General features: G+C 34.7%; 1 protein-coding gene across 5 annotated transcripts in view; it reads right to left on the reverse strand.

Moving 5' to 3' along the window:
• Nucleotides 1–23,604, reverse strand: part of SPON1 (spondin 1) — a 784,537-nt gene that overhangs the window by 420,941 nt on the left and 339,992 nt on the right. The window lies entirely within an intron of this gene.

Here is a 23,604-nt window from a genome sequence, read left to right on the forward strand (position 1 = left end):
TTCCCTGCATTTGTGTAGCTGCTTGAGTGAATTTCACAGCTTGTGGAGGAGAATAATAATTATCAATGACTTTCTTCAGCATTGGGTTAAACATCTTGTCCCAACATTGTTATCTTTTCATTACTTCTAGAATGGGATTGGCTTTTCTTTCTCAGAATACCATGAATGAAATTTAAACACAATATAGTCCAAAGACTATATTATTGTGATGCCACTAATTTACTCAGTGGCAATGGATATGATGCTTGGTTTTTCAGAGTCTCTGTTTATTCATCTTTTATCATGAAGGAATTGAATGAGAAAGCTTTTTTTTTAACACTAAAGCTTATGACCTTGGAGATTCTACCAGCTCTTACCTGTTATGGCTGACCCTATAGATCCCTGGGATTTTGAAACTATTTTTGATATGTCCAGTATGCAGTTTACTGGTTGCTGGTTAGCAGTGGTGCCATTTCCTGGTTCTTGCCAAAGGTGACTGTTCTGTCCAAAACTATTGCTTTCATTTCTGAATTCTCACTATTGGTTTTCTGCCTCATTGAATTCTCTAGAAGTCTCAAGGAGCCCATAGTTCTCCACAGGTTGCTACCTCTTTCAGAATCTTTGCCCAGTGCTCAGCTATAACAAGTGATTCTTGTTATTTGAGAACTTGAGAGGACTCCACTGTCTCTAGAATGGACCAAGAAAGGGTTTTTGTGTTTATAGATATACACATTCCTGGAATTTGGAATTTCTTTTTTTTTTACTGAACAAGAACAGGGAAACATTCTCACTTAAGTTTGTCTTAAGAAATAGGATTAAAGTCTTCCTTCTGGTATTTCTAGAGATGGCTAAACATCTCTTCCCCAGGGCAACATATTCATGACCTTGAAATAAAATAGTATCCATAAATTCTTTTATGAACCTTAAATGATTACTTAAATGCTAGTTATATTATTTTCTTATTTGGGAGTTCTCAAAATCGTCTTTTTAATCCCAGTTTGCTCCCATCAGAGTTTGAACTAATTTACTGGGGTGATTAATAATATAATAATAGTCCTATACACTTAAGTAGATCTCTAACTGTGGAGTGGGACTCCAGGTGGCAAAGCTCAAACTCTGGTAGATATAGCAAGCTGGAAAGTTTTAAGTACAGGCATAAAGAGGGTATCTGTTGTTTGTGGAACTGCATAGAGAAGATTAGAGAGGCTATTCCTCAGAAAACAAGACCTGAAGCTTGACTCACTGACTCAGCTTGCCTCAGCTGAGATTCTCTTGTACATTTTTTAGAAATGGTATCAAGGTAACAGAAATCTTTCTTCCCAAGGAACCCAAATGGGGGGGCTTGTTGAGTTTGCATTTCTTTTTCTTGGAATGAGAAATTTCCAATTAGTAGCACAGATTTAGAGCTACAGAGGCCTCTATATAATATATAGTGTAACCTAATAATTGTAGAGAAAAGGAAATTCAGGCCCAAAGAAGTTAAATGGCTTGCTTAAGATCCATAGTAAATGACAGCATTAGGATTTGATCCCAGAACCTCTAACTCCAAAGTCAATTCTCTTTTCATTCTATCACATAAGCAGCAAGGCAATCTAATAATGAAATAAAACTAGATTGTGCATATTATATATAAATATATATTTGTATGTGTGTATGTATGTATGTATGTGTATAGGCACAAATGTGTTGCTCTGCAGATTTGCCTTGATTTTGCTCTGTAATATTTGGAACTTTTATCATTGAACACCCAGACATGTATGCTCATTCCTACAAAAGCAAGATGACTATGTCTACTAGTTTAGCTGACTGGGAAGTAAAGTACATATATGAACCTTGAAGATTCTGCTAGGGCAATGGGCTAGAGTTTCAAATTACCCTTTCATTTAAGCAACTGACTAAATTAACTATTTATCATATATTCTCTTTCTACTACAAAGAGAGTAAACTATAGCAATTATAAAGTAAACTATAGCATTGCCCTCTTGGGAGGAGATTTGGACAGCACAATTATCTCCCCTTTTCCCCAGTTTTTTGGTGGGGGGGGTTGTTTTTGCCACTCTTCAATGTACATGTACAAAAAAGACATATAAAAGGGAAATAATGAGGACTTCCAGAAAAAAAAGCTTGTGAAGTTCTCTCTAAGCTGAAAAGGATAATTTGAGTCTGGGTTTGTGTTCATAGATGAGATTCATCTGCCCAGGGGGCTGCTAGGTAGTGCAATGGATAGCACACCAGCCCTGGAGTCAGGAGTACCTGAGTTCAAATGCAGCCTCAGACACTTAATAACTACTTAGCTGTGTGGCTTTGGGCAAGCCACTTAACCCCATTTGCCTTGCAAAACTGGAAAAAAAGAGATACATCTGCCCCAAAGTGGTCATATAAACCACTTGCAATGATATCCTGCTAAATATTCTAGCTAAATATGCACCTTATGTACTGTTACTAATTAGAAAGTTTACTTACACTCTGATTCTGCTTGGTTTGCTACCAATTTTTCTAATAAGTAGCAGGTCATATCACTTTGAGGGCAGTGTGTATTTTATGAGAAAATACCAAGAAAAATAGACATGCTTCATTTTACATTTCATTTTTTCAAATTAATACATTTTATTGTGGATGTGGGAATAGGATTTCAGAGATTTCAGGGATATTAGTGGTGGTCATCATAAGATCACTCATTTCATTCTGGAAGGGTCTTTGGGGCCATCTAGTCCGGCTCCCTTTATTTGATATATAAAGAATCTAAGGTCTAGAAATGTCAGGTAACTTTTTCTTACATGAATAATGGAAGAACTGGAATTCAAACTCAGGTTCTCTACTTTCAAATCCAAATTCAAATTTCAAATCAATAGTGGCTTCACTATTGAAATAGAAATTTATCAATTAAAAATATCTTTGTCTCTAGAAATAGCAAGTATTCCAAGTGAAAATGAGAATAACACCACAGGGTTTGAAAGGAAATGAGAGATTTTTTGGCTAACTCTTTCATTTTATAAAGGAAAAAAATTGACCCAGGAGAGATAGAGTATGAGAGAAATGTTGGAAATGAATTAAAAGAATGAACTACAGAAAAAGGAAAACATGATCAATAAGAGCTTTCCACCAAGTAAAACTGATGCCAGATTAACCACAGTTGATATTTTGACAATGTTGCTTGACCAGATCAATTGAATACCAGAGGGTAACTGAATTTTGATGAAGCATTTGACAGAGGTTCTTATGCTATCCTTGTGGAAAATATGAAGAAATTTTAGGCTAGACAATAGTATATTTATGACTCTGAATCGGTAAAAATGAATGAGCACAACAAGTCATCATTGATGGGTGGGTGTCAAGTTGGAGGGAAGTTCAAGAGATGTCCTTAGATCTAGGTTCTTCAATATTTTAAAGAGCAATGGAGAAGAAGGTGTAGGTGGAATGTACATGATATTTGAAGATTTCCAGAAGTTGAGAAAGAAGGAAAACCCAGTGGGATGCAAAGTCAGTAGTGGCCAATTCGATATGTCAGTCATGTGTCATGTTAAACCAAGGAGATCTTAATAATTTCACAGTGAAAGTCAGTGTTCCCAGTGGGGAGAGATGACAGTCCCTTCCTCTGAACAGATAAAATAGATGTCACAAAATTTCTGTCACAACCTCTATTTTGCAAATGTCTTTGACTGAAAATGGAGTCCTTCAGGCTCCATTTTGAGTCCATTTTGATTTATGTCTAAAGAAAATAGAAACTGAACCTGTGATTTCTTAGATATTGAAAACTGGTGAAGAGAGGATTGAGAATAAGATTTTACAAAGTGCTAACTATGTCTAGGCACTTTTCTAAGTATTCTGTGAATATTTTATTTACTTTCCCACAGCAATCCTATGAGGTAGGCACTACTGTTATCCTCACTTTACAATTGGGGAAACTGAGGCAAATAGTGTTTAAGTGACTTGATCTGCATTACCCAACTAGTAAGTGTCTGAGACTAGAATTGAATTCAGGACTTCCTAACTCCAGATTCAGTGCTAGCTGTCTCTAGTAATAGGAGGAAATAACTACTAATGCAGTTCAACTCCTTTTCAATATCTTATACTTTTGGTAGTTGCCTAGAATCCAGGAAGGTTAAGCAACTTGCCTAGAGTCATACAACTGATAGGTGGGGGGGCAGGGAGAGACTTCATTCAAGCCCTCTTGTCTTTGATGCCAGCTTTCTTTCACTATACCATGACACTTCTCTTGTTTTATATGTGATTTGAAAAAGCTTGGTTACTGCGTTTCCAGACCAATGAAGATTATAAGGTGACAGAAAGTCATAGTAGAGAAAAGAAATTACTGATAACCTGCCTCTGATGGAAGAGACAGAAATCCTATACAAGTATGGGGTGGGAGGAGGAGAGGAGAGAATCAAGAACAAAGATATTGAAGCAGAAATCATTGATTAGAAAACTAGTCAATGATTTTATTATTTTTTTGGTAAACAGAGTTGAAGTTATTTAAAATAACCTTTTTTTACCCTAAAATGTAGAACGGAAGACATTTTTCAAGTTTGGCAAGGATTAATTGTTGTAATAGAGCAGGACATTTCTAATGGATGGACAGAGTTAATTTTCTAAATTGTACTTTTCATGTTAAAATCACATCCAGATGCAATTAGAAATATATGTCATTAACACTGTCCATACTGACCTGTCTGGGGAAGCTGACTGAACAAATCTCCAAATGGACTTCATAGGTCTTGCCCATGTTATCTCTCAGGCAGTTTAACAGTTTTCTTTTCCAGCATTGAATTCTTGAAACAAAACAGGCCTTTGACCTCTGACCTTTGCAACCTTTTCCCCTTTCTCTAAGCAACTGGGCATTTAAATGCTCAGTTAGTTGGTGACTATTTCCTGTAGAGTATAGCAGTTGTCTATCATGAGCTTTCTTGAGCACATTTAAAACATCTCACCATTTTAGTTGGTTCTTTTCCCCCTCCTGGTAATATAATTCATGGGTCTCTGCTATGATCTGAAAATCAATTCTGCTGTGTTAACAATTTTCTCCTGGATTAGAAAAAAAACAATTGAAGTGCTAAAAATGGTATCAACAAGAAATACGATGGAGATAAGTTCTGAGATTAGATAATGTTCTGCTCATAGTTCTGTCAGGAGCTTGAGACGTATCATCTGCAAGACAAATGCCCTTCTGCTACATTTCCTCCTTGTCTTCCATTATTTCAAGGTTGACTGAAGGGGGGAACAAGTGATAGTAGTTTCAACAGGAATGTGTAGGAGCATCAGAAAACAGACATAGCTTGGGTATATGCTATTTGGTTGTTGGAGTATGGCTTTGAGGCATTGGTTACAGAAGTATGGAGGGAGGCAGTGATGGCAGGGAAAACTGGCCAGGACAAGAGCTTGGGTCTTCAACTATTTATTTCAATCAAGTGAAAGTAGAAGTAGTAAGATATTTAGGAAGCGACCTGAGAGAAAGAAAGTAGATGAAGGCAGAAACTGGGAGTCCTCACTGCTATAGGGATTGTTATGGAACACCTTGGATTACTAGTTGCCCTCATTTGCCGCATGACCATTGTCATAGGTCCATATGGAATGGACAGTGGTCAAACACTAAAAGATCAGATTGACTGGCTCCTAATGCAGCAGTTCTGAATGAGCATGATAAGCTTGTCTTCAGTTTCTGTTTGGAAAAGACACCATATTGTGGGATGGTCCCAGATAACCCAATCACTTGAAGATTTTTAATAACAGATATATGATCTCATAAATCTGGGCACCCTTTGGCCATTTTCAATTGCAATTGATCCACATTTTCTCATCTTAAAGGATTATTCTCCTTGATTTTTTCAGAAATCCTCCACAGAGAATTTATCAAACTAGCTAAAAGCTAGATTTCTCTTGTTCCTTTAATATTCCATGCATATTAGAGTAACCCTTGGGCAGTTCATCTGTTAGCTTTTCCACTTACTTCGTCAAGTCAGCAAGTAAGTAAGCATTTATTAAAGATATGTACCAAAATTCAAACTAAGCCCTAAGAATACATATACAAGGACAAAGAGAATTCCTGCCCTCAGTGGACTTGTGATATAATGGGAGAATTTAGACGGGCAGCATCTAAAACTAAGCTGAAGAGTTACTTGGGAGGAAGGAGAAGAAAAAGTTACATGTAAGGGGGTGTAGTGGAGGAAAGTCCAGAGAGTTAGAAGTGGACTTCAGAGGAATTAAGAAGTGAACATTGCTACAAAAGGAGCTCATAAGTGGCTGTACTAGATGGTCCTTGAGATACAATCTAACTCCAAGATACCATGGTTTAATTGTTATGCTTACTTCCCACAGAGGGTAATTATTAGTAGTTTTTAAACCACTTTCCCCTCCATCATATATCTATTCATTGTCTTTTGCTTACTTGTAATTTTGACTTCCTTGAGATTTTATAGTTAGATTATTCAGCTGTGTAAGCATGCCTGGAAAAGTCTATTCCAAAAACATAGATTGCTGAATCAGGTAGCAACTTGAGATCTTTGAAAGTACTTTGCAATTATCCAAATATGATCAGTCTAAGTTTTCCTATTTTCTTCTGGGCTTGGTGGGCTAATTCAGTAAAAGTGTTTGGAGGTACCACTAAGGAGACTAAATAGTATTCTGGTGTTTGATCCAATGATCACAATGTCATTTGCAAAAAGAATATATATATATGCCCAGAGCATCTGAAGAGAATGTCTCTTCCATTTGGACTGTCCAAGGAATATCCTTCATAACACTGGCAGAAACTTTTCAAGGACATAGATATGTTTATATTGATACTCAAAGGATCACTGAAAAAAGTTCTTTCTGTGTGCAAAGGAGATACTTTGTATGTAAGATACTTGGTATGTATGAGTCAAATGCTATTTGCTATTTTATGTTTCCTGACTCTCAAGTCAATTGTATGACACTGGAGATGTTTATTTTTGAGAATTGTCCATTAAAATCTTTTTTTCTGCTTTTCATGTTTTCATGAAGGATATCATATACATATATATATGTGTATATATACATATATATACATATATATATATATATATATATATATATATGATAACCTTCCTGGATTCTAGGCAACTATCCAAGTATATATATATATATATATATGTTTTCTCACACACACACACACATATATATATATATATATTCTATTCTTATATATGCTTTAGGATAATGTAATGTAATAAAAATTTAATAATTATCTATTATATGCCAGGCATGTGATAAGAACTGAGGATATAAATAATAAAAATATAGTCCCAGCCCTCAAATATCTTACAATTTGATGGGAGAAGATAATATACAAAGGGAGGCTAAAAGATGGTACAGCCAGAGAGTATCTGGATTTGGGAGGAGTTTTTGGTTCCAGTTTGTATCAGTTGATAAAGTCTGTATACCAAAGCTGAAGTAATATCTATGATGAGTTTCCTGGTGCTGAGATATGTATATGTGTGTGTGTGTGTATGTGTGTGTGTGTGTGAGAGAGAGAGAGAGAGAGAGAGAGAGAGAGAGAGAGAGAGAGAGATAATACTATGATAATACTTCACATATTTATCAGGTACTAAGGTTAATACCTAATCTAATTGCAAGGAGTTACATTATCTTAAATAATAATATTAGATCTCTTTATAAACATTGATTCACATCTATTCAAGGTCCTTTTAGTTGTTTCAACTATAAATGTTTTTGGAACATCTACCTTAGTCAAATCTATTTTTAGACTCATTTTCCCACCTCTCTCTCTCTCTCATTGGTTTTTCACATCATATGTTTTCCCTTGGCAAGGACTTCCTGTAGCCATTTATTTTGTAATCTCATTTTCTTTTTTTTATTATTTTTCAAAGTAATAACTTTTCTTCTCTCATCCTCCCCCGGAATACTTTTTTAAAAAGCAAAATTATAATGTGTTGCCCCTGACTTTACTCCCCTTCCCCAGGAGTTAAGATGTTTTCTGGTTGAATGGTTTCTTCTCACTTTTGCTTTGTTCTCTGTGGCAAATGTTTTATATGGTTTAAAATACTAAGGAAACATTGTTAAATACCCAATATCTTATTTTTTCCCATTTTACAGTGTGAATTGCTAGTTGAAATAGGTTGATTTATGATTCCACTTAGTATAATTTTATTGTTTTGATGATTTTCTAATTTTTATCATGATTTTGAATTTTAGGCAAACTATGATGTGATTGCCCATAGGTGACAGATTCTGTATTGACTTCCATGCTACTGACAAGTTATTTCAAGAGAAATCCATGTCATTCTTTCTAATGTCTATGGTATTTCACATGCCAATTTCCTTCTGATCTTTTTTCTTCAATAAAAATTTCAAAACTTATAGGCATGAACAATTTAAGTCATCTACAAGTCTTTGATCACCTTGATGTCTTTAGTTTGGGCTATATCTTCCAACTTACTTTTCAGTGTACTGTGGCAGTGTTCATGTGGAAGCAGCTGCTTATCAGGGTATAAGTTGACTTAATTTAAAGGATTTTTTTCAAGTGTCTCATATAATTTTCTTGAATTCATCTTTTGCAAAAGATACTGAAAGATAAATTTTCATTATCATCATGGTGCTATGTTTATTCATGCTTATTTTGACTATGATAAGGTGAGGTGACCAAATGGTAAGTTATTTTTCTTGAATCTTAAGGGAAAAGGATAAATCCAAATAAACTTTGCTATACAGCTATCTGAGACTTGATTGCTATGAACCACTTTTTCATTTTCCTGCAGTATTGTTCTATCTTCTGGTTTCAGAGTGAAAAATGTCATTATGTATGAAGATCATCAACTTGTTGGTCATTGGACAAAGATCACAAAAATAATGGCCCTTAGCATCCTTTGCCCTTATTTCCACTAATTCATGATTGCCTATGTAAGTAGAAGAGAAATCGATTAGAATTAAATTCATCCCACATTTTTATATTTCCCAAGTTGATAGGGACAAAGTTTTCATCTAGGGACCAAATTGATCCTGAATATTTTTATACTTAGCTAACCTGATCCTTGGATAGCAAACATAGTATGTCACTGAGTTTGCATTCAGTTGGTAGAATTCGAGAGACTAGTAGAAGTTGGCAGAGTTTGTCTTCCTTAGACATACTTTGAGAACCCTGGGCCACCTCCTCAACTTTATGAGGCATCAGACTTGAAATTTTGTGGAGTGAATACTCTGCCCTTAATAAAAGAAAAAATGTAACTGTGATAAGCATAGAATTCACTGACGAGTTTCTAGTAAGAAATAAATAGGACTGGTAAAGTTTCTTTTAAATTTCTTAGGATTACAGTCAGAGATTTTGTGATTGTAATTTTATTTAATTTTGTGAACTAGAAAAAACAGATAATGCAGTAATAATATAAAGATGGGAAACATTTAGAGCAATGTTTATTAATTAATTCCATGGATATATTTCTTGGGGTCTTGATCTTGGATAAAAAAAAACTATATCTTCATTTTCACTAGCCTCTAATTGAAATTTAGCATTGCCTTCAATTATTTGAAAGCTCTTCTGAGAAGGGTTTCATATGTTTCACCAGACTGCCAAAGTAGTTCATGATCCAAAAAAGGTTAAGGAGTCTTGTTTAGAAGAATTGAGTGACTATTTGGCTAGATTCTAATGACATCGTCCATTGTGCAAATATATTTGTCATATATGTGTGTTTGTAATCGTGCGTGTGTGTGTGTGTGTGTGTGTGTGTATAGATATGGTGTATGTATACATATATATGAGATAGCTAGGTGATACAGTAGATAAAGTTCCAGCCCTGGGGTCAGGAAGACCTGAGTTCAAATCCAGATTTCCATACTTCCTACTATGACCTTGGGTCATAACCTTATTTGCCTCAGTTTTCTCAGTTATAAAATGAATTAAAGGAGAAAGTTGCAAACCACTCCAGTATCTTTGCCAAGGAAAACCTCAAATGAGATCACAAAGAATCAGAAAGAACTGAAAAGATTGAACAACAGCAACAAAAAATACATATATTCGATACAATATAACATACACAAAACAATATAGCAAATGTTTAATTATATATGTATGAATGTATGTATGGAGTTGATGTCATTATTGACCTTACCAGTATGGCTACAAAGTTTGGTGGATTAAATCACCCTATACATACTATATACCTAACAAGGCTTAATGAAGGATCAGATCAGAGCTCTTTATTCCCTTAAAATCAATGTCTGGAATAAAGGTGGCTAAAAGACAATATTAATTTTGCTGTTCTCCCACTGTTCCTAGGAAGGAGGAGATCCTTCCTTGAAGTCACATAATATTTTCCAGTGGCGAGAATCAAATAAATTAGTAACCAGTTCTCTGTCCTAATGACCATTTTAAATATACAAAAAGACATACTGAAAGGTAATTTAATATTTCATGCCTCAGATAAGAACATTAAAAGAGGTACACAAAATTAGATTATGTTATATTACTCACAGTAAGCAAATGTATCATTATGGAGTGAAAGCAATCATGTGACCACAGCAGCCATAGTTGAAACCTTTGCAGAACCAAAACTCATTCTACCTATTCTAACTTTTTTTTCTTCTTTTTTTCATGACTTCTGAAATGGGTGATAAGATAACCCTTGAAATCTATGATTCCATTGGTTCATTGTAACCCAGATTCCTATTTGTTTCCTTGTTCAGGGAACAACAGCACACTCATAATATCTCAGGGGAATTTAGGGTGTATCACAAAGAAGAAATGAATGACAGCTTGTCACCCTAGGTTGTTTGGCACTTTTTCTCTTTATGTTATATATTTGTTTACCAAAGTAACAAAAATGGGAATTAAAATATAGTACTTCATCAAAGTTATAATGAGTTTTAAGAAATGAATAAATAGGGGGCAGCTGGGTGGAGCAGTGGATAGAGCACTGGCCCTGGAATCATGAGGACCAGACACTTAATAATTACCTAGCTGTGTGATCTTAAGTCACTTAACCTCATTGCTTTGTAAAAAAACACAAAAATGAATAAATAAATAAGACAAGCATAGTTCCATATGGATAAAATCCATATGGATGGAGTGAACAATACTAAGAGCACTTAGAAAACACTGTTGCACAGATGAACATTAAAAAGGAATATAAATTTGTGATTTCCACATTGGGTGGCTGCCCTGGGCCCACCTCAGAGAGAACCCTAATTACAAATGTTACTTTAACAACCAGTTCTCCAAACTCAACATAAAATTAGGCATGGGTTCTGCCAAAACAGTGCCAACTGGCTGAATTCTACCACTGGTATTTTCCATATTCTACCTTATATGGTAGTTATTACTTTAAGTCTATCTCTTAGTTCATCTCTTAGTTTTAGGTCTGCAAGTACATAGGGTATTGCTGAAATTGGGGTGACCACAGCCCACAAGACAGTACAAGTAATGCCCAAATAGAAAGCAAATGCTCAGGCACAAAGGAAACAATTAGCACCAGCCCAGAGTTGGATGCCTATAAATGAAGGTTCAGATTGAGCATTGCAGGCAAGTGTTGGTAAAAGACTGAATGAGCAGCAGGGACTACTGAGACTCATATCAGTTTGCCATTGCCACTGCCTTCTTTACATTTTGATTCCTTGATTCTCCTGGTTCCTTGGAATTCAATCTTAGGACTTTATTTCTGAGCTCTCATTACTGGATATGGAACTACCTTTTCTGAACATAGCTCCAGGTAAGACTGACCTGGAAAGAAGTCATGATTTCCTTGTCCTCACTGAACAGGTCAGTTAGTGCTCCTCCTCTATACATTGCCATCTTAAAGCTATAGCTACAAATCTGTGTATGTTTTTTCCCCCAAAACACATTGAGGGGTAAGATCTCCATAATACTTCTTGGGGGGGGGGGTCTCAGAAGAGGCCAAAGGATTCCACCTTTGAGCATTGCAGGCAAGAAAAAATTCTACTGTGGGGTTCAGGAAGAATAATGTAGTGGAAAGAGCATTGAGTTTTGGTTGCAAAATAAATAGTTTTAAAGAAGGAAAAGATCTCAGGAGTCAATAAGTCTAATCTTTAAATGAAGAGAAATTTCCTTGATAGTATCCCTAACATTAACTCTCTGCACTTGAGCACTTCCACTATTGGTGAACTCACTGTCTTCTGAGGTAGCTCATTTCATTTTTGGACAGTTGTACTGTTAGAATATTTTTTATTATTTATTTCTTATCTTTTCTTTTTTTTAAACCATGGAGTCAAAATCTGTCTCCCTGTAACTTTCATCAACTAGATTTAGTTCTACCTACATCTAATTCTTATATATAATTCATTTAAAATACTTGAAGAAAGCTAGCTATCATGTTTTCTCTTATGTATTCTCTTGACATTATTGTCCTTCATTCTTTTAACGGATCATCAGATATTATGGTCTCAAGGCCCCTCATAATACTTGTCACTTCCCTCTGAACACCATCCAATTTATCAATGCCATTCCTAATATGTGAATCAAATTTGATCCCCAGACTGCATTGCAGACTTAATGTAGTTATGGTATTGTGTGGTAACACCACAGTCTATTGTATGGGCTTTGGGGTTTAACTTCTTAAAATCACAGCAGGTAAACTGTTTCTCATTGATTAAAGAGGTGATGTGGGCACATAATCTTCCATTGAATTCTCCACAATGTTTGCTTAAACAGTTTATACTCTAAATTGTTATTTCCCATGACTTAGCAAAGAGATCAAATGTTAGCTGATGAGAACTGTTTTAAGTCTTTTTTTGTGGTAATTGATTTAGTTTGGAGAGAACTGGGATCAGTTTAACTGTTTGAATTTTAGATTTTTCATTTGTGAGATGGAACCAATTTACCTATGGCATGGGGTTGTTTTGAAGATCAAATATAATGCTTATAAAATACCTTATAAACATTAAAACAACCTTTGATTGTTTAGATGTTATTATTGAGTAGGTAGTATGGTTAGAGAGTAAAGTCATGTATTGGGGAAAACATGGATTTGGAGTCAAAAGGAATTAGTACATTTCTTATCTTTCTTACTTGATATATGTGCTATCTTAAACAATTCCTTTCATCTCTCTCCAGACGTGAGTTTCCTTATCTGTACAATGAGGGGGTTGGATTAGATCACAGATTCTTGACATTTTTTGTGTCATGGACCCCTTGGACAATCTGTTGAGGCCTATGGACTCCTTTTCAGAACCATGTTTTTATATGCATAAAATAAAATACAAAAGATCACATGTAAACTATTTTTATTGAAAAAAGATATACTTTTATCCATTTAAGTTAAAAGACACCTCAGATTTATCTACCGAACCCTTGAGAGTCCATGGACTCCAGGTAAAGCATCCTTAAACTAGATGTTCTCTAATGTTCCTTTGTCCTGAGATCTAGATAATCTCTATACTGTACATGAAATTTTAGTAGGCTTAACTGTCCCCTTCAAAGGATCCTGAGAAAAAGAGAGACTGTTAGGACATGGAAAATTGAAGACATGTTGCTTCCTGTCCCTGTTGAGAGCATTGCCATCCTTCTGGTCCGTGATGAATAATTAGTTTCTGTGCAGACCTGGAGAAGTTACTGGTCCTAGCTACACCTCATTTGGGTCTTATTTTTAAGGACATAAATGATGAAACTATTTTCCTGGTACCATCAAGGGCTGTCGAGTGTCAATATTAAAAGGAGCACCTTATTCTCTGAGTAACTTTAATAAACCATATAGCCCTATGGACAAAGAGAGTAGTGGCATGGCAAAAACCATTATATATCTGCTTTAAAACATGATGTTCTGCTTAAATGTATTTCAACAACCTTTTGAAAAAAATAGCCTCTTTAGAGTATATATGGGTCAAAAGTATCTGACAGAGGGCAAGCCCTAAACCCTGGGAAGCTTTCAGATATTTCTGAAGAAGTGTTAGTCAATACCCTCAAGGGATTGTATGCTAATTTAAATTCCCTATTGGGAGGGGGTTTGGGGAAAGAATTAGTTAGTGTGGTTGCCAGGGAAACCCTTTCTTGGAAATGGCAGATGTGGACCAGAAAGCTGAGAGAAGAACAAAACAGTTTCAAAAGAAGACAGGGAGGCAGAAGAGAGCAGGAAGTGCTTAGAGAGCTAATTGGGTGTGCTAAGAAGGCAAATGAATACCTTCTCTCTGATAGATTGTAGCAGATTATTAAAAGCATCTCTTGAAAGACAGAATAATGCTCCCAATGAGGGCTTTTGACACTCAAACTATTTGAAGTTCTGAAGTTCTAATCTAGAGACATGTATGTTGGAGATGTGTATATGCCTTCAGAAATCTTTTGACTAAGTGATAATAATAGGAATGCATTTTCTCCATGCATTTTTAAATTACTCCTGTTGTTGAAAAGAGGATTTGGTTGATAATTAAACTCTACATTTGTTTGGTTTCAACCTTTTGCATGACCCTGTCATAGTTCCTGTGAGAAGAGATACAAAGATGAAATTGTTCCAGCCCATAAGAATTATGCAGTTTTGAAATAGAAATTGGATATATATATATATATATATATATGATTAAAATATAAACTAACACGTGATTACAATTATAGGATAGGCACAAAGTATTATAGGGACTGAAAGAAAAGGTTATAGGGGAAAATGATGAGTCTTGTTTGCATTTTCAAGAGAAAGGTCGCAAATTGCACCTAGATATTAATATTTTCTTAAAATCTTATTTTAAATAATGTCACTTTGACTATTGTTCTTCAGATGCTACTTGTTAGTAAAATATGCTTTTGACCCACTTCACTATAAAAATAGGCATCACTATGCAACTTGTGGAAGTTGCTAGCATACTTACAAACATTGTTCCTAGTTGGAATAAACCCTGAGGGCCTTGAAAATATATAGATGCCCACCTGTCATCAGAAGCAGATATGCCAGGTGAATTTAGTATTTTGAATTCCTAACAGGAGGACTCCTTGGGCCATCATTCTTTCTTCACAAGGACATCTTATAGAAAGCTGATGGGCTGTCAAGAGTCTGAAGACAAAGTCATTCTCTAAAATGTTAATTTTAAGCCAGTGGAAAGGTTTAAATGAGAACACTGGTAAGAGTCTTGAGTGTGAGAGACATATGATGTCCATTCTATATGCTTTTGAAATAATTATGATTAGTAGTTTAAAGTGATACAGCAGAAAGATTTCATTGAGTTAGATATTTGGTGTTCCCATTTTAGCTCCAGTGCTACTTACTAAATTTTCCTTAGCATTTTCCTGTTCATTAGATCAAACAACCAAAAAAAATTTAGTTTGTGCTTTTTATGTTAAAAGGGACAGTGCTAAGCTAAATAAAGAGAGCAGTTTGTAGTAGAAAACCTATAGCATCTCTTCCCAGAAGCAATTGGTGATTCAGTGATTGGATTTCGGGACCAGAGGTCAGGAAGACTTGAGTTCAAATTTGCCTTTGGACACTTACTAGCTGTGGGATAACTGGGGGAGTCACTTAACTCACTGTTTGCTTTAGGTTCCTCAACTGAAAAATGGAGATAATGATAGAACCCACCTCCCAAGGCTATTGTGAAGAAAGAGATTTTTGTATAAAATGCACCTTGCCTAGCATATAATAGGTATTAGAGATATGATTATTCCCTTTCTCCCTCCTAAAAGGCTTCTATGTGTTTTTCCCTAATTTTTCTTCTTTTTTTGGTTTTTCCAAGGCAATAGGGTTGAGTGACTTGCCCAAGCTCACACAGCTAGGTAATTATTAAATTTCTGAGACTGGATTTGAAATCAGGTCCTCCTGACTCCAGGACCGATGCTCTATCCACTGCACCACCTAGCTGCCCCAGCTCCTATGCTCTTAGAAAGTGAAAAGGACACTGGACTAAGAAAATTTGGATTCAAGAACGGGTTATACAATTAAATGTTAAATGATCCCTGGAATCTCTGTGAGCCATGACTTCTAAATTTGAAAAATTTGAAGAAACATAAGATTTAAGGTTATTATGAAGCTTTAATGAAGGGGAGCTTGGCAGAATGTAAAAATAACTCCATTTTTTTTGTCAGAAGACCTGGGTAGAGTTAATAGATGTCCACAAAAATTTTGAGAGAGATGAGAGAGAGAGAGAGAGAGAGAGAGAGATGGCCATCTTATATAACCATTATATCTAAGTCTTAGAGTTGTATAGATAATGCCCAAAAGTTCTAACAGTGGATCGAGTGCTGGACCTGAAATCAGGAAAACTTATCTTTTTGAGTTCAAATATGACCTCAGATCCTCAGATTTATGACCCTGGGCAAGTCACTTAACTCTGTTTGCCTCAGTTGCCTCATCTGTCAAATGAGCTGGAGAAGGAGATAGCAAACCACCTCAAATGGGGTCATGAAGAATCAGACAAGAATGAAAAAAATGACTGAACAACAATAAAAATCATTAAGATAGCACTGCAGTTTTCTGGAAATACAAACTGAAACATCCCCCACCCTACCCCCAAAAATGTACCAGATATGATAGCATTTATATAGTGCTTGAGATATATAGAGTATTTTACTTTATTTTCACAAGAACCATGGGGAGTAAATACTATTATTATCCCTATTTTGCATATAAGGAGACTGATGCAGGTGACTTGCTGAGGGTCATACAGTTAGCAAGCATCTGAAGACAAAATTGGTCTCAGATCTTCCTAGCACCAGATTCATTGCTCTCTCCACTGTACCATAATATTAATTAACTGTATAAAAATAGAATAGACTGAAACTGCAAGAAAAAGAGACCAGGTATACCATATAAAGTGAAGCCAAAAATCACAAGTACAAAAACCTCATGAAATAATTCTGAGAATTGAAATATACTTAGCAAACTCACCCCCAACCTATACTATGTTCTGTGGACAGTTAGTATAACTTGCTTGGTAAATATATATATATATATATATATATATATACACATATATATACATATATATATGTATATATGCATATATATGTATATATGCATATATATATGTATATATGCATATATATATGTATATATACACACACACACACACACATACATATGTCTGTTCTGGCTGATAGTATTCCTGCATTGTCTTCTCATGGTAGTGACAAAGTCTGAAATTCTTTTCCATCCCTCTTAAATCTGACTGAAGGGGAGGGTAGCTGGAGGAAGGATAACAGGGGTATATAATATCTCAGAACCAATTAGATGGAAAATAATTTTTGTGCTAGAGAAAATAGAAGCTAAAATCCCATAATGGCAATACTTCTCTTTTTATGGAACATTCTGTTGTCAGAGATCTTGACCTGATCCTCATACCTTGTTAGCATAAGGAGACAGAGGATGCTAGTCATATAAAGGGTAGGAGAGTTCTGTTCAAAAGTAGAAAAGAAAGGAGCCGAAGAGTGAGGAATTAAACCAGAGATAAGCTAAGGGGCATGTGGGCCAAAAGTTGAAAGACAAAACATTGAAGAGAAAAAGTCTCAGTATAAACCCAACTTCCTAATAGATAAGCTATCCAAGAGACTAATAAAAACAGAAAAATGAATAAAATTTAGTGAGGCAAGAACACAATGTAGCAGGTATACCATGAAGAAAATGAACCAAAAATTCTTTATATGGAAAACAGAATTCTTCAAATCCCTAAAGAGAATGTAACAAAAGTAAAGACACATCAAAATGGTTTGAAGAATAATAAGCCTCTTGAAAGAAGTTAAGAGAAATGAAATGAGGTTAGGAATCACTGAAGAATTGAAAAAGTCAAACTCTAAGGTAGAAATATATATAAAAAAGATGGAGAATCTATTAAAGAAATAGAGACTGAAACAGAATGACAGATTTAGAACACTTAGATGCAGGGACAGGGAAGGAAGGAAATTTGGCAGAGAGCAACAACTTTAAAAAGTCCTGAGAATTTCTGTACTAGTCTATGTGATTTATTTTGAAATAGGATACACAAAGATATAATTATTAGGTATCTCCCATAGGATATATGAGGAGAAAGGCTGAATATCAGACAGGAAAATGTAGAAAAGTTCCATGAATTTTTGCATACATACAATAAAATATTGGTCGATTGAATTCACAGAAAGCACAAACACACACATATTGGCACATACATCCAGAGATTAATACATGACTAGACCTAAACTCCATTGTAGATAATGTTTATATTTTAAAAGATCAATAACAAACAAGACATTTTGCAAGCAGCCAAGAGAAAGATATTAATATATTCCTGGATTATTCTGCTATGGAAAAAATCAAAGAAAAGAATGGAATAGAATATTATAAGAGGCAAAATTGTTCAAGCTCAATGCCAAAACAACATATCTTGAAATGCTAAACTTAATCATCAAAGAAATATCTGGACCACCAATAAACAAGGCATTTGAAGTATTTCTTCATAATAAAACAAAATGGAGACTAGCATTTTACTCAACTTTCAAAGAATCCATTGAGAAAAAACCCAAGAGAGGTAAATGAATAAAGTATCAAGAAAAGAAGAAGTAGTAAAATAAATTATTTTATATTTATAAGGTTTTTAAAAATTAATTGAATTAAGGTTTCAGAGAACAAAAAAGGAATCAAAATAGATCAAAAAAGAAACTCAAACATTTTAAAGAAAAGACAATGAATTAGGAAAAATGAAGAGTTGAATTAATATTTTTAGACTAAATCTCATGCTCTCCTAAAAGTGAATGTGTATCAGGTACTCTATCATCTTCTGATGAAGAAGAATCAGGAGGAATTGAAGTCAGTAAGTCATAGTCAATAAATTAGAATACAAAATGCTTTCAAAAGATGTCTTCATTTAACAAGAACTGGTGGAGAAAAACTACTAGAAAGCATTTTGGTAGGAATATGGGATAAGCCAGAATCCTATAATAAAATATTATACAATAAAAATTAAAATATGGGGTGTCTAGGTGGCACAGTGGATAGAGCACTGGCCCTGGAGTCAGGAGTACCTGAGTTCAAATCCGGCCTCAGACACTTAATAATTACCTAGCTGTGTGGCCTTGGGCAAGCCACTTAACCCCATTGCCTTGCAAAAAATCCTAAAAAAAAAAATTAAAAGACAACTACATAAGGCAATTTTCTTTGGGGAATATATTATCACCAAAGACAAAATAGTTTATTTCAACTATATAAAATTGAAAGGGTTTTGCCTATTTAATCAAAATTATGTATAGACCAACATTCCATACCTTATTCCAAGATATATATGACTTAGACATAAAAGGTTATATAAACAAATTAAAAGAGAAAGGAAGAAATTATGTTCTAAGTCTAAGAATAGGAGACAATTTCAATTATATAAAATCCAAAAGGTTTAAACAAATCTGTTACAGTTAAAATTACAAGGGAAATAGGGAGCCGACTAGAAGGAAAACCTTTGTAATAAGTTTCTCTGATTAAGGTTTCACATCAAGAATGTATAACGCCCTGATTCACATTCATAGGACTGAGAGCCATTCTGCAAAAGATAAACACTCAAAGCATAGGAAAAAGCAGTTTTAAAATGAAAAAATATCAGTAATTACATGAAAATGTTCCAAATCATGAATAATTTAAAAAGGAAATTTTTACTTAAGCTTTACTTCATCAGAACAACAAAAATGATAAAAGAGGGGCTGCAGGGAAACAAGCACCACTGTACTGTTTACTGGCACATGGAAATATGCCCCTAAAAGTTACCAAAATGTGAGTATCTTGGGCCTCAACTATACTACTACTACTTAGTTCTATACCTCAAAGAAATGAAAGAGGAAAAGAACCTCTCTCTCTTCCAATACATACACACATACATACATACATACATGTATATATAGATGACAGATAGAAATACACACACTTAAATATAAATTATACACACACACACACACATCTCAGCTATTATCATAATAGTCAAACCTGGAAACTAAGAAACTGCCCACCTACTGGAGAATAACTAAATAAATTATAGCATAAGAATGTAATGAAATATTGTCATAAGAAAAGACATTTCAGAGGAAATTATGAATCCTTTTATACACCAATGCAGTGAAGTGAAAGGAACTAAGAAAACATCATTATAGACAAAAACAACACTGAAAGACTTTAGAAATCTGATAAATGTGATTATAAACCACATGTTCAGAAGGCTGAAGATGATTCATACCACCCACCTTCTGGCAGAGAAGTGATATACTTAAAATCTGGAATGAAACATGATTTTTGGATATGGCCAAGGTGACGATTTCCTTTGTTGAACTATTCAAGTATGTTGTGAAAGTTTTGATGTTATTGCTATTGTTAGAGCGGTGATAAGTGGAAGAAATAATAATTGCTTGTATGAATGAATGAAGTCAAGTTCATATACAGAACAGAACAATGCATCAGAGTAAGACTTTAATGAAATAAAAGAGCATTGGGTTAAAAATAAGGATGTGTGACTTTATAAAACTACTTAAGACATTTATTAATTATATGACCCTGGACAAATCACTTAACCCATGTCAGACTCAGTTTCCTCATGCATAAAATGGGAATAATAATAGTAGCTACTTTACAAGGATACTATGAGATCAAAAGAGGTAATATATATAAAGCACTTTGTTAACCTTGAAAAAATGAAATGCTTATGCATGAACAAAATCAATACAACTTGGAAAAGAAGAGAATATTGATTGAAAAAAATCTTCATATATATTTTTGAATCCAAGTCATCCAGGGAGCTAACACAAATACATTAAAATACAAATCATTCCCAATGAATTTGACAATATGTAGCCAAGGGATATGAATAATTCACAAAGAAGAATTGCAAACTATTATATCTATAAAATATTGTTTCAAAAATGCAAATCATATCACCTCTAAAATTTCCTCACACCTCATACTCAACAAATTGGCTAAGAGATAAGATATGGGTAAGATTCAATGTTAGAGGGGTTACAAAAAGACATGGATGCTAAAAACCTATGGTAGAACCTGAATTAGGCTGACTATTCTAGGAATTGAAATTGAAATTCTGAAATGTGACCTAGACCTAGAGATTCTATATTTGTCATTCCCAAGAATGCAAAATATGGAGTGATTTCAAATACACCAAAGCATTTATTGCTACACCTTTTGCCATAGCAAAGAAATGAAAATAAAGTATCTGTTGACTGGGGAATAATTTAACAAACTTGATATAAATGAAGCAGCATACATAAGAATGCAACAAAATATGTGAAAACTAATACGAACTGATTCAAAAGGAAGCAAGCAGAATCAATAAAACAATATGTATAATAAATACCCCAAAATTAAAGGAATGGTCATTTTTGATGAACCAGTATATTATATCATCATCATCATCATCATCATCATCAAATTTGGTCCCAAAACAGAAAATCTATCTTCCTCCTTTCTCTCTTTGCAGAGATAGAAAACTATGAGTATAGAACCTTGAATAAAAAGTCAGGTTTGGTTAATGTTATAGTTAACTTGATTGAATTGGATGAATTGAATTTACCTGTTATTCATGGGAATAAAAGAGGGATCACTGTGGAAGGCAGGAAGGGATTTACATATGGAAATTAATGGCAAAACCAAAATATATCAAAAAAATTAACAAAGAATCATGATTTCACTCTTTATCTCTCACTTTAATTCTTTTATTAGGTCTTCAAATGATACTGAGAGATTTTTGCAGTCATTCCATTTTCTCTTATGACATTCTAGTTGTACCTACTACAACATTTTTTCTTGTCTGCTAGAAAGTTCTCCTGATAATCAATTGCCTTCAGAGTATTTCTGAAATATATTAGGGGTCTTTCTTTACTCTCTCATCACCCCAGACTCTTCATAATTTTTCCTGTGGGGTTTTCTTTCCCTTCCTCTAATGGTTATTCATTTACTTCAATGCACTTTCTGTTATTTGAGGGAATGAGTAGGAGCTGGACTTCCATTCTATCTCTCCTTCAGTCATCTTAAGTTTGCCTTCATCAGAAAACTTGACGTGTTCCATCTATCCTGCCATAAAATGTCAAATACCATAGGGCTGAGCAAGACTCCTGAATTGCTCCTCTGATGACACTCCTCCAACTTGACTTGAGCCTAGACTCATGAATATTTTAGGGTATGGTAACTCAACCAGTTCTGAATCTACTTTAGTATACTATGACCTAGCTCAAATCTATTTATCTTATCCATAAGGATAGCATCAGAATGCAAAATACTTTGCTGAAAGTTAGGAAACCATATGAGATCTATGGACAGTCCAACAATGTACGACATTTTTTCAATTTCTTCAGTAAAGGCATAAATGGTACACTTATCAAATATTCTGAGGAAGAGGCTTGAGGGCTGAGGGAGAAATGAAATCTAAGTCCCAATCTCAGTCCCTGCCACTTTACATGCGCAGGAAGTTATGGCCCTTCACACTTGATAGATGTCCCAAGACCATACAAGTCACAAACCTTGCCCTGCTAGTCAGACAAATTTCCTTGGGGATTAGAGAGACTGAGTCTATAGGAAACTATCAAATTTTTAATGAATGTCTCTTCTATGCTATGGCTAAATAAACCTTTTTTAAACTGCCGAATGAGCTATAAGTATCTCATTTTGTTCCAATATCAAGCATGAGGTCCTATTCCTGCCTGGCCAATCCTTTCTTATAACAACCACTTTAAGCAGATAAACCTTGAAATGAATTGGGGTTGCCGGAGCAGAGGGGAGGGGGGAGAACATTCTAGTAATAGGAACAGCCAATATAAAAGCACAGAAGCAAGAGATAGATGATATGTACTGCAAAAGGTAAGTCAACAGTTTGGGGGGCTGGGGGGGCTAGAAAGGAATATATATATATATATATATATATATATATATATATATATATATATATAATCCTCCTGACATAATTTAAGGTCCAGATTGTAAGGAACTTTAAACAAAGATAGTATACTGATATGCCTCAATTCACACAAAAGATTTTGGTCCCATGATATCCCTTTTTTTTAAAAAAACATTATGAATTCAACAAATCTTTTCAGCATTATAGATTTAATAGAAAAAAAGCCTCTTCTGATAAAATATTATTAATGACTTAAGTTGAAAAATGTACAAAAAAAATTCAAACTTTTTTTGCACCAGAAACCATGGTGATTGCCAAGGAAGTAAAATGTCACATCTTGGTGGAAGAATAATTAGGGATTTTCTGAAAAGACAGCATCACAGATTACTGCTTTAAACAGCTGTTTTCCGTGTTTAGTTCAGCAACTCTTCTTTTCACTTAGGGCTTCTTTCCAAGGAGAAAAACTTATATTCAGAATACAGCACTGACCTCCTGCATTCTCAAATTCCTAATTCCAAGGTCACTGTGAAATAAAATGCTTCCCCCCCAGCAATAATCCTCTAAATTATTCTAATCAATAGGAAAACAGATCATAAGATTTCACAATTAAGAGGTCATAGATACCTTTGGGAGGAGGCAGATGATAGGAAGAAAGGAAAGGAGAGCAAGTACATGAAGATTTCTGTAAGTCACATCCCTCATATCCCCTCCTCACCCCCTCCTGGTTCTACCATTTATTCTTTGTATAATGCTAGGGAAGTCATTTGAGTTCTCTCAGCTCCTGCTTCCTCATCTGTAAATTAGACTATGTGATACCTAAGGTGCCTTCCAGTCCCAACATTCTATGATTATGTATCCCTGCATCATAAACAATAGCAT

The sequence above is a fragment of the Macrotis lagotis genome, chromosome 3 (genome assembly GCF_037893015.1).
Source record: "Macrotis lagotis isolate mMagLag1 chromosome 3, bilby.v1.9.chrom.fasta, whole genome shotgun sequence".
Taxonomy (NCBI): Eukaryota; Metazoa; Chordata; class Mammalia; order Peramelemorphia; family Peramelidae; genus Macrotis; species Macrotis lagotis.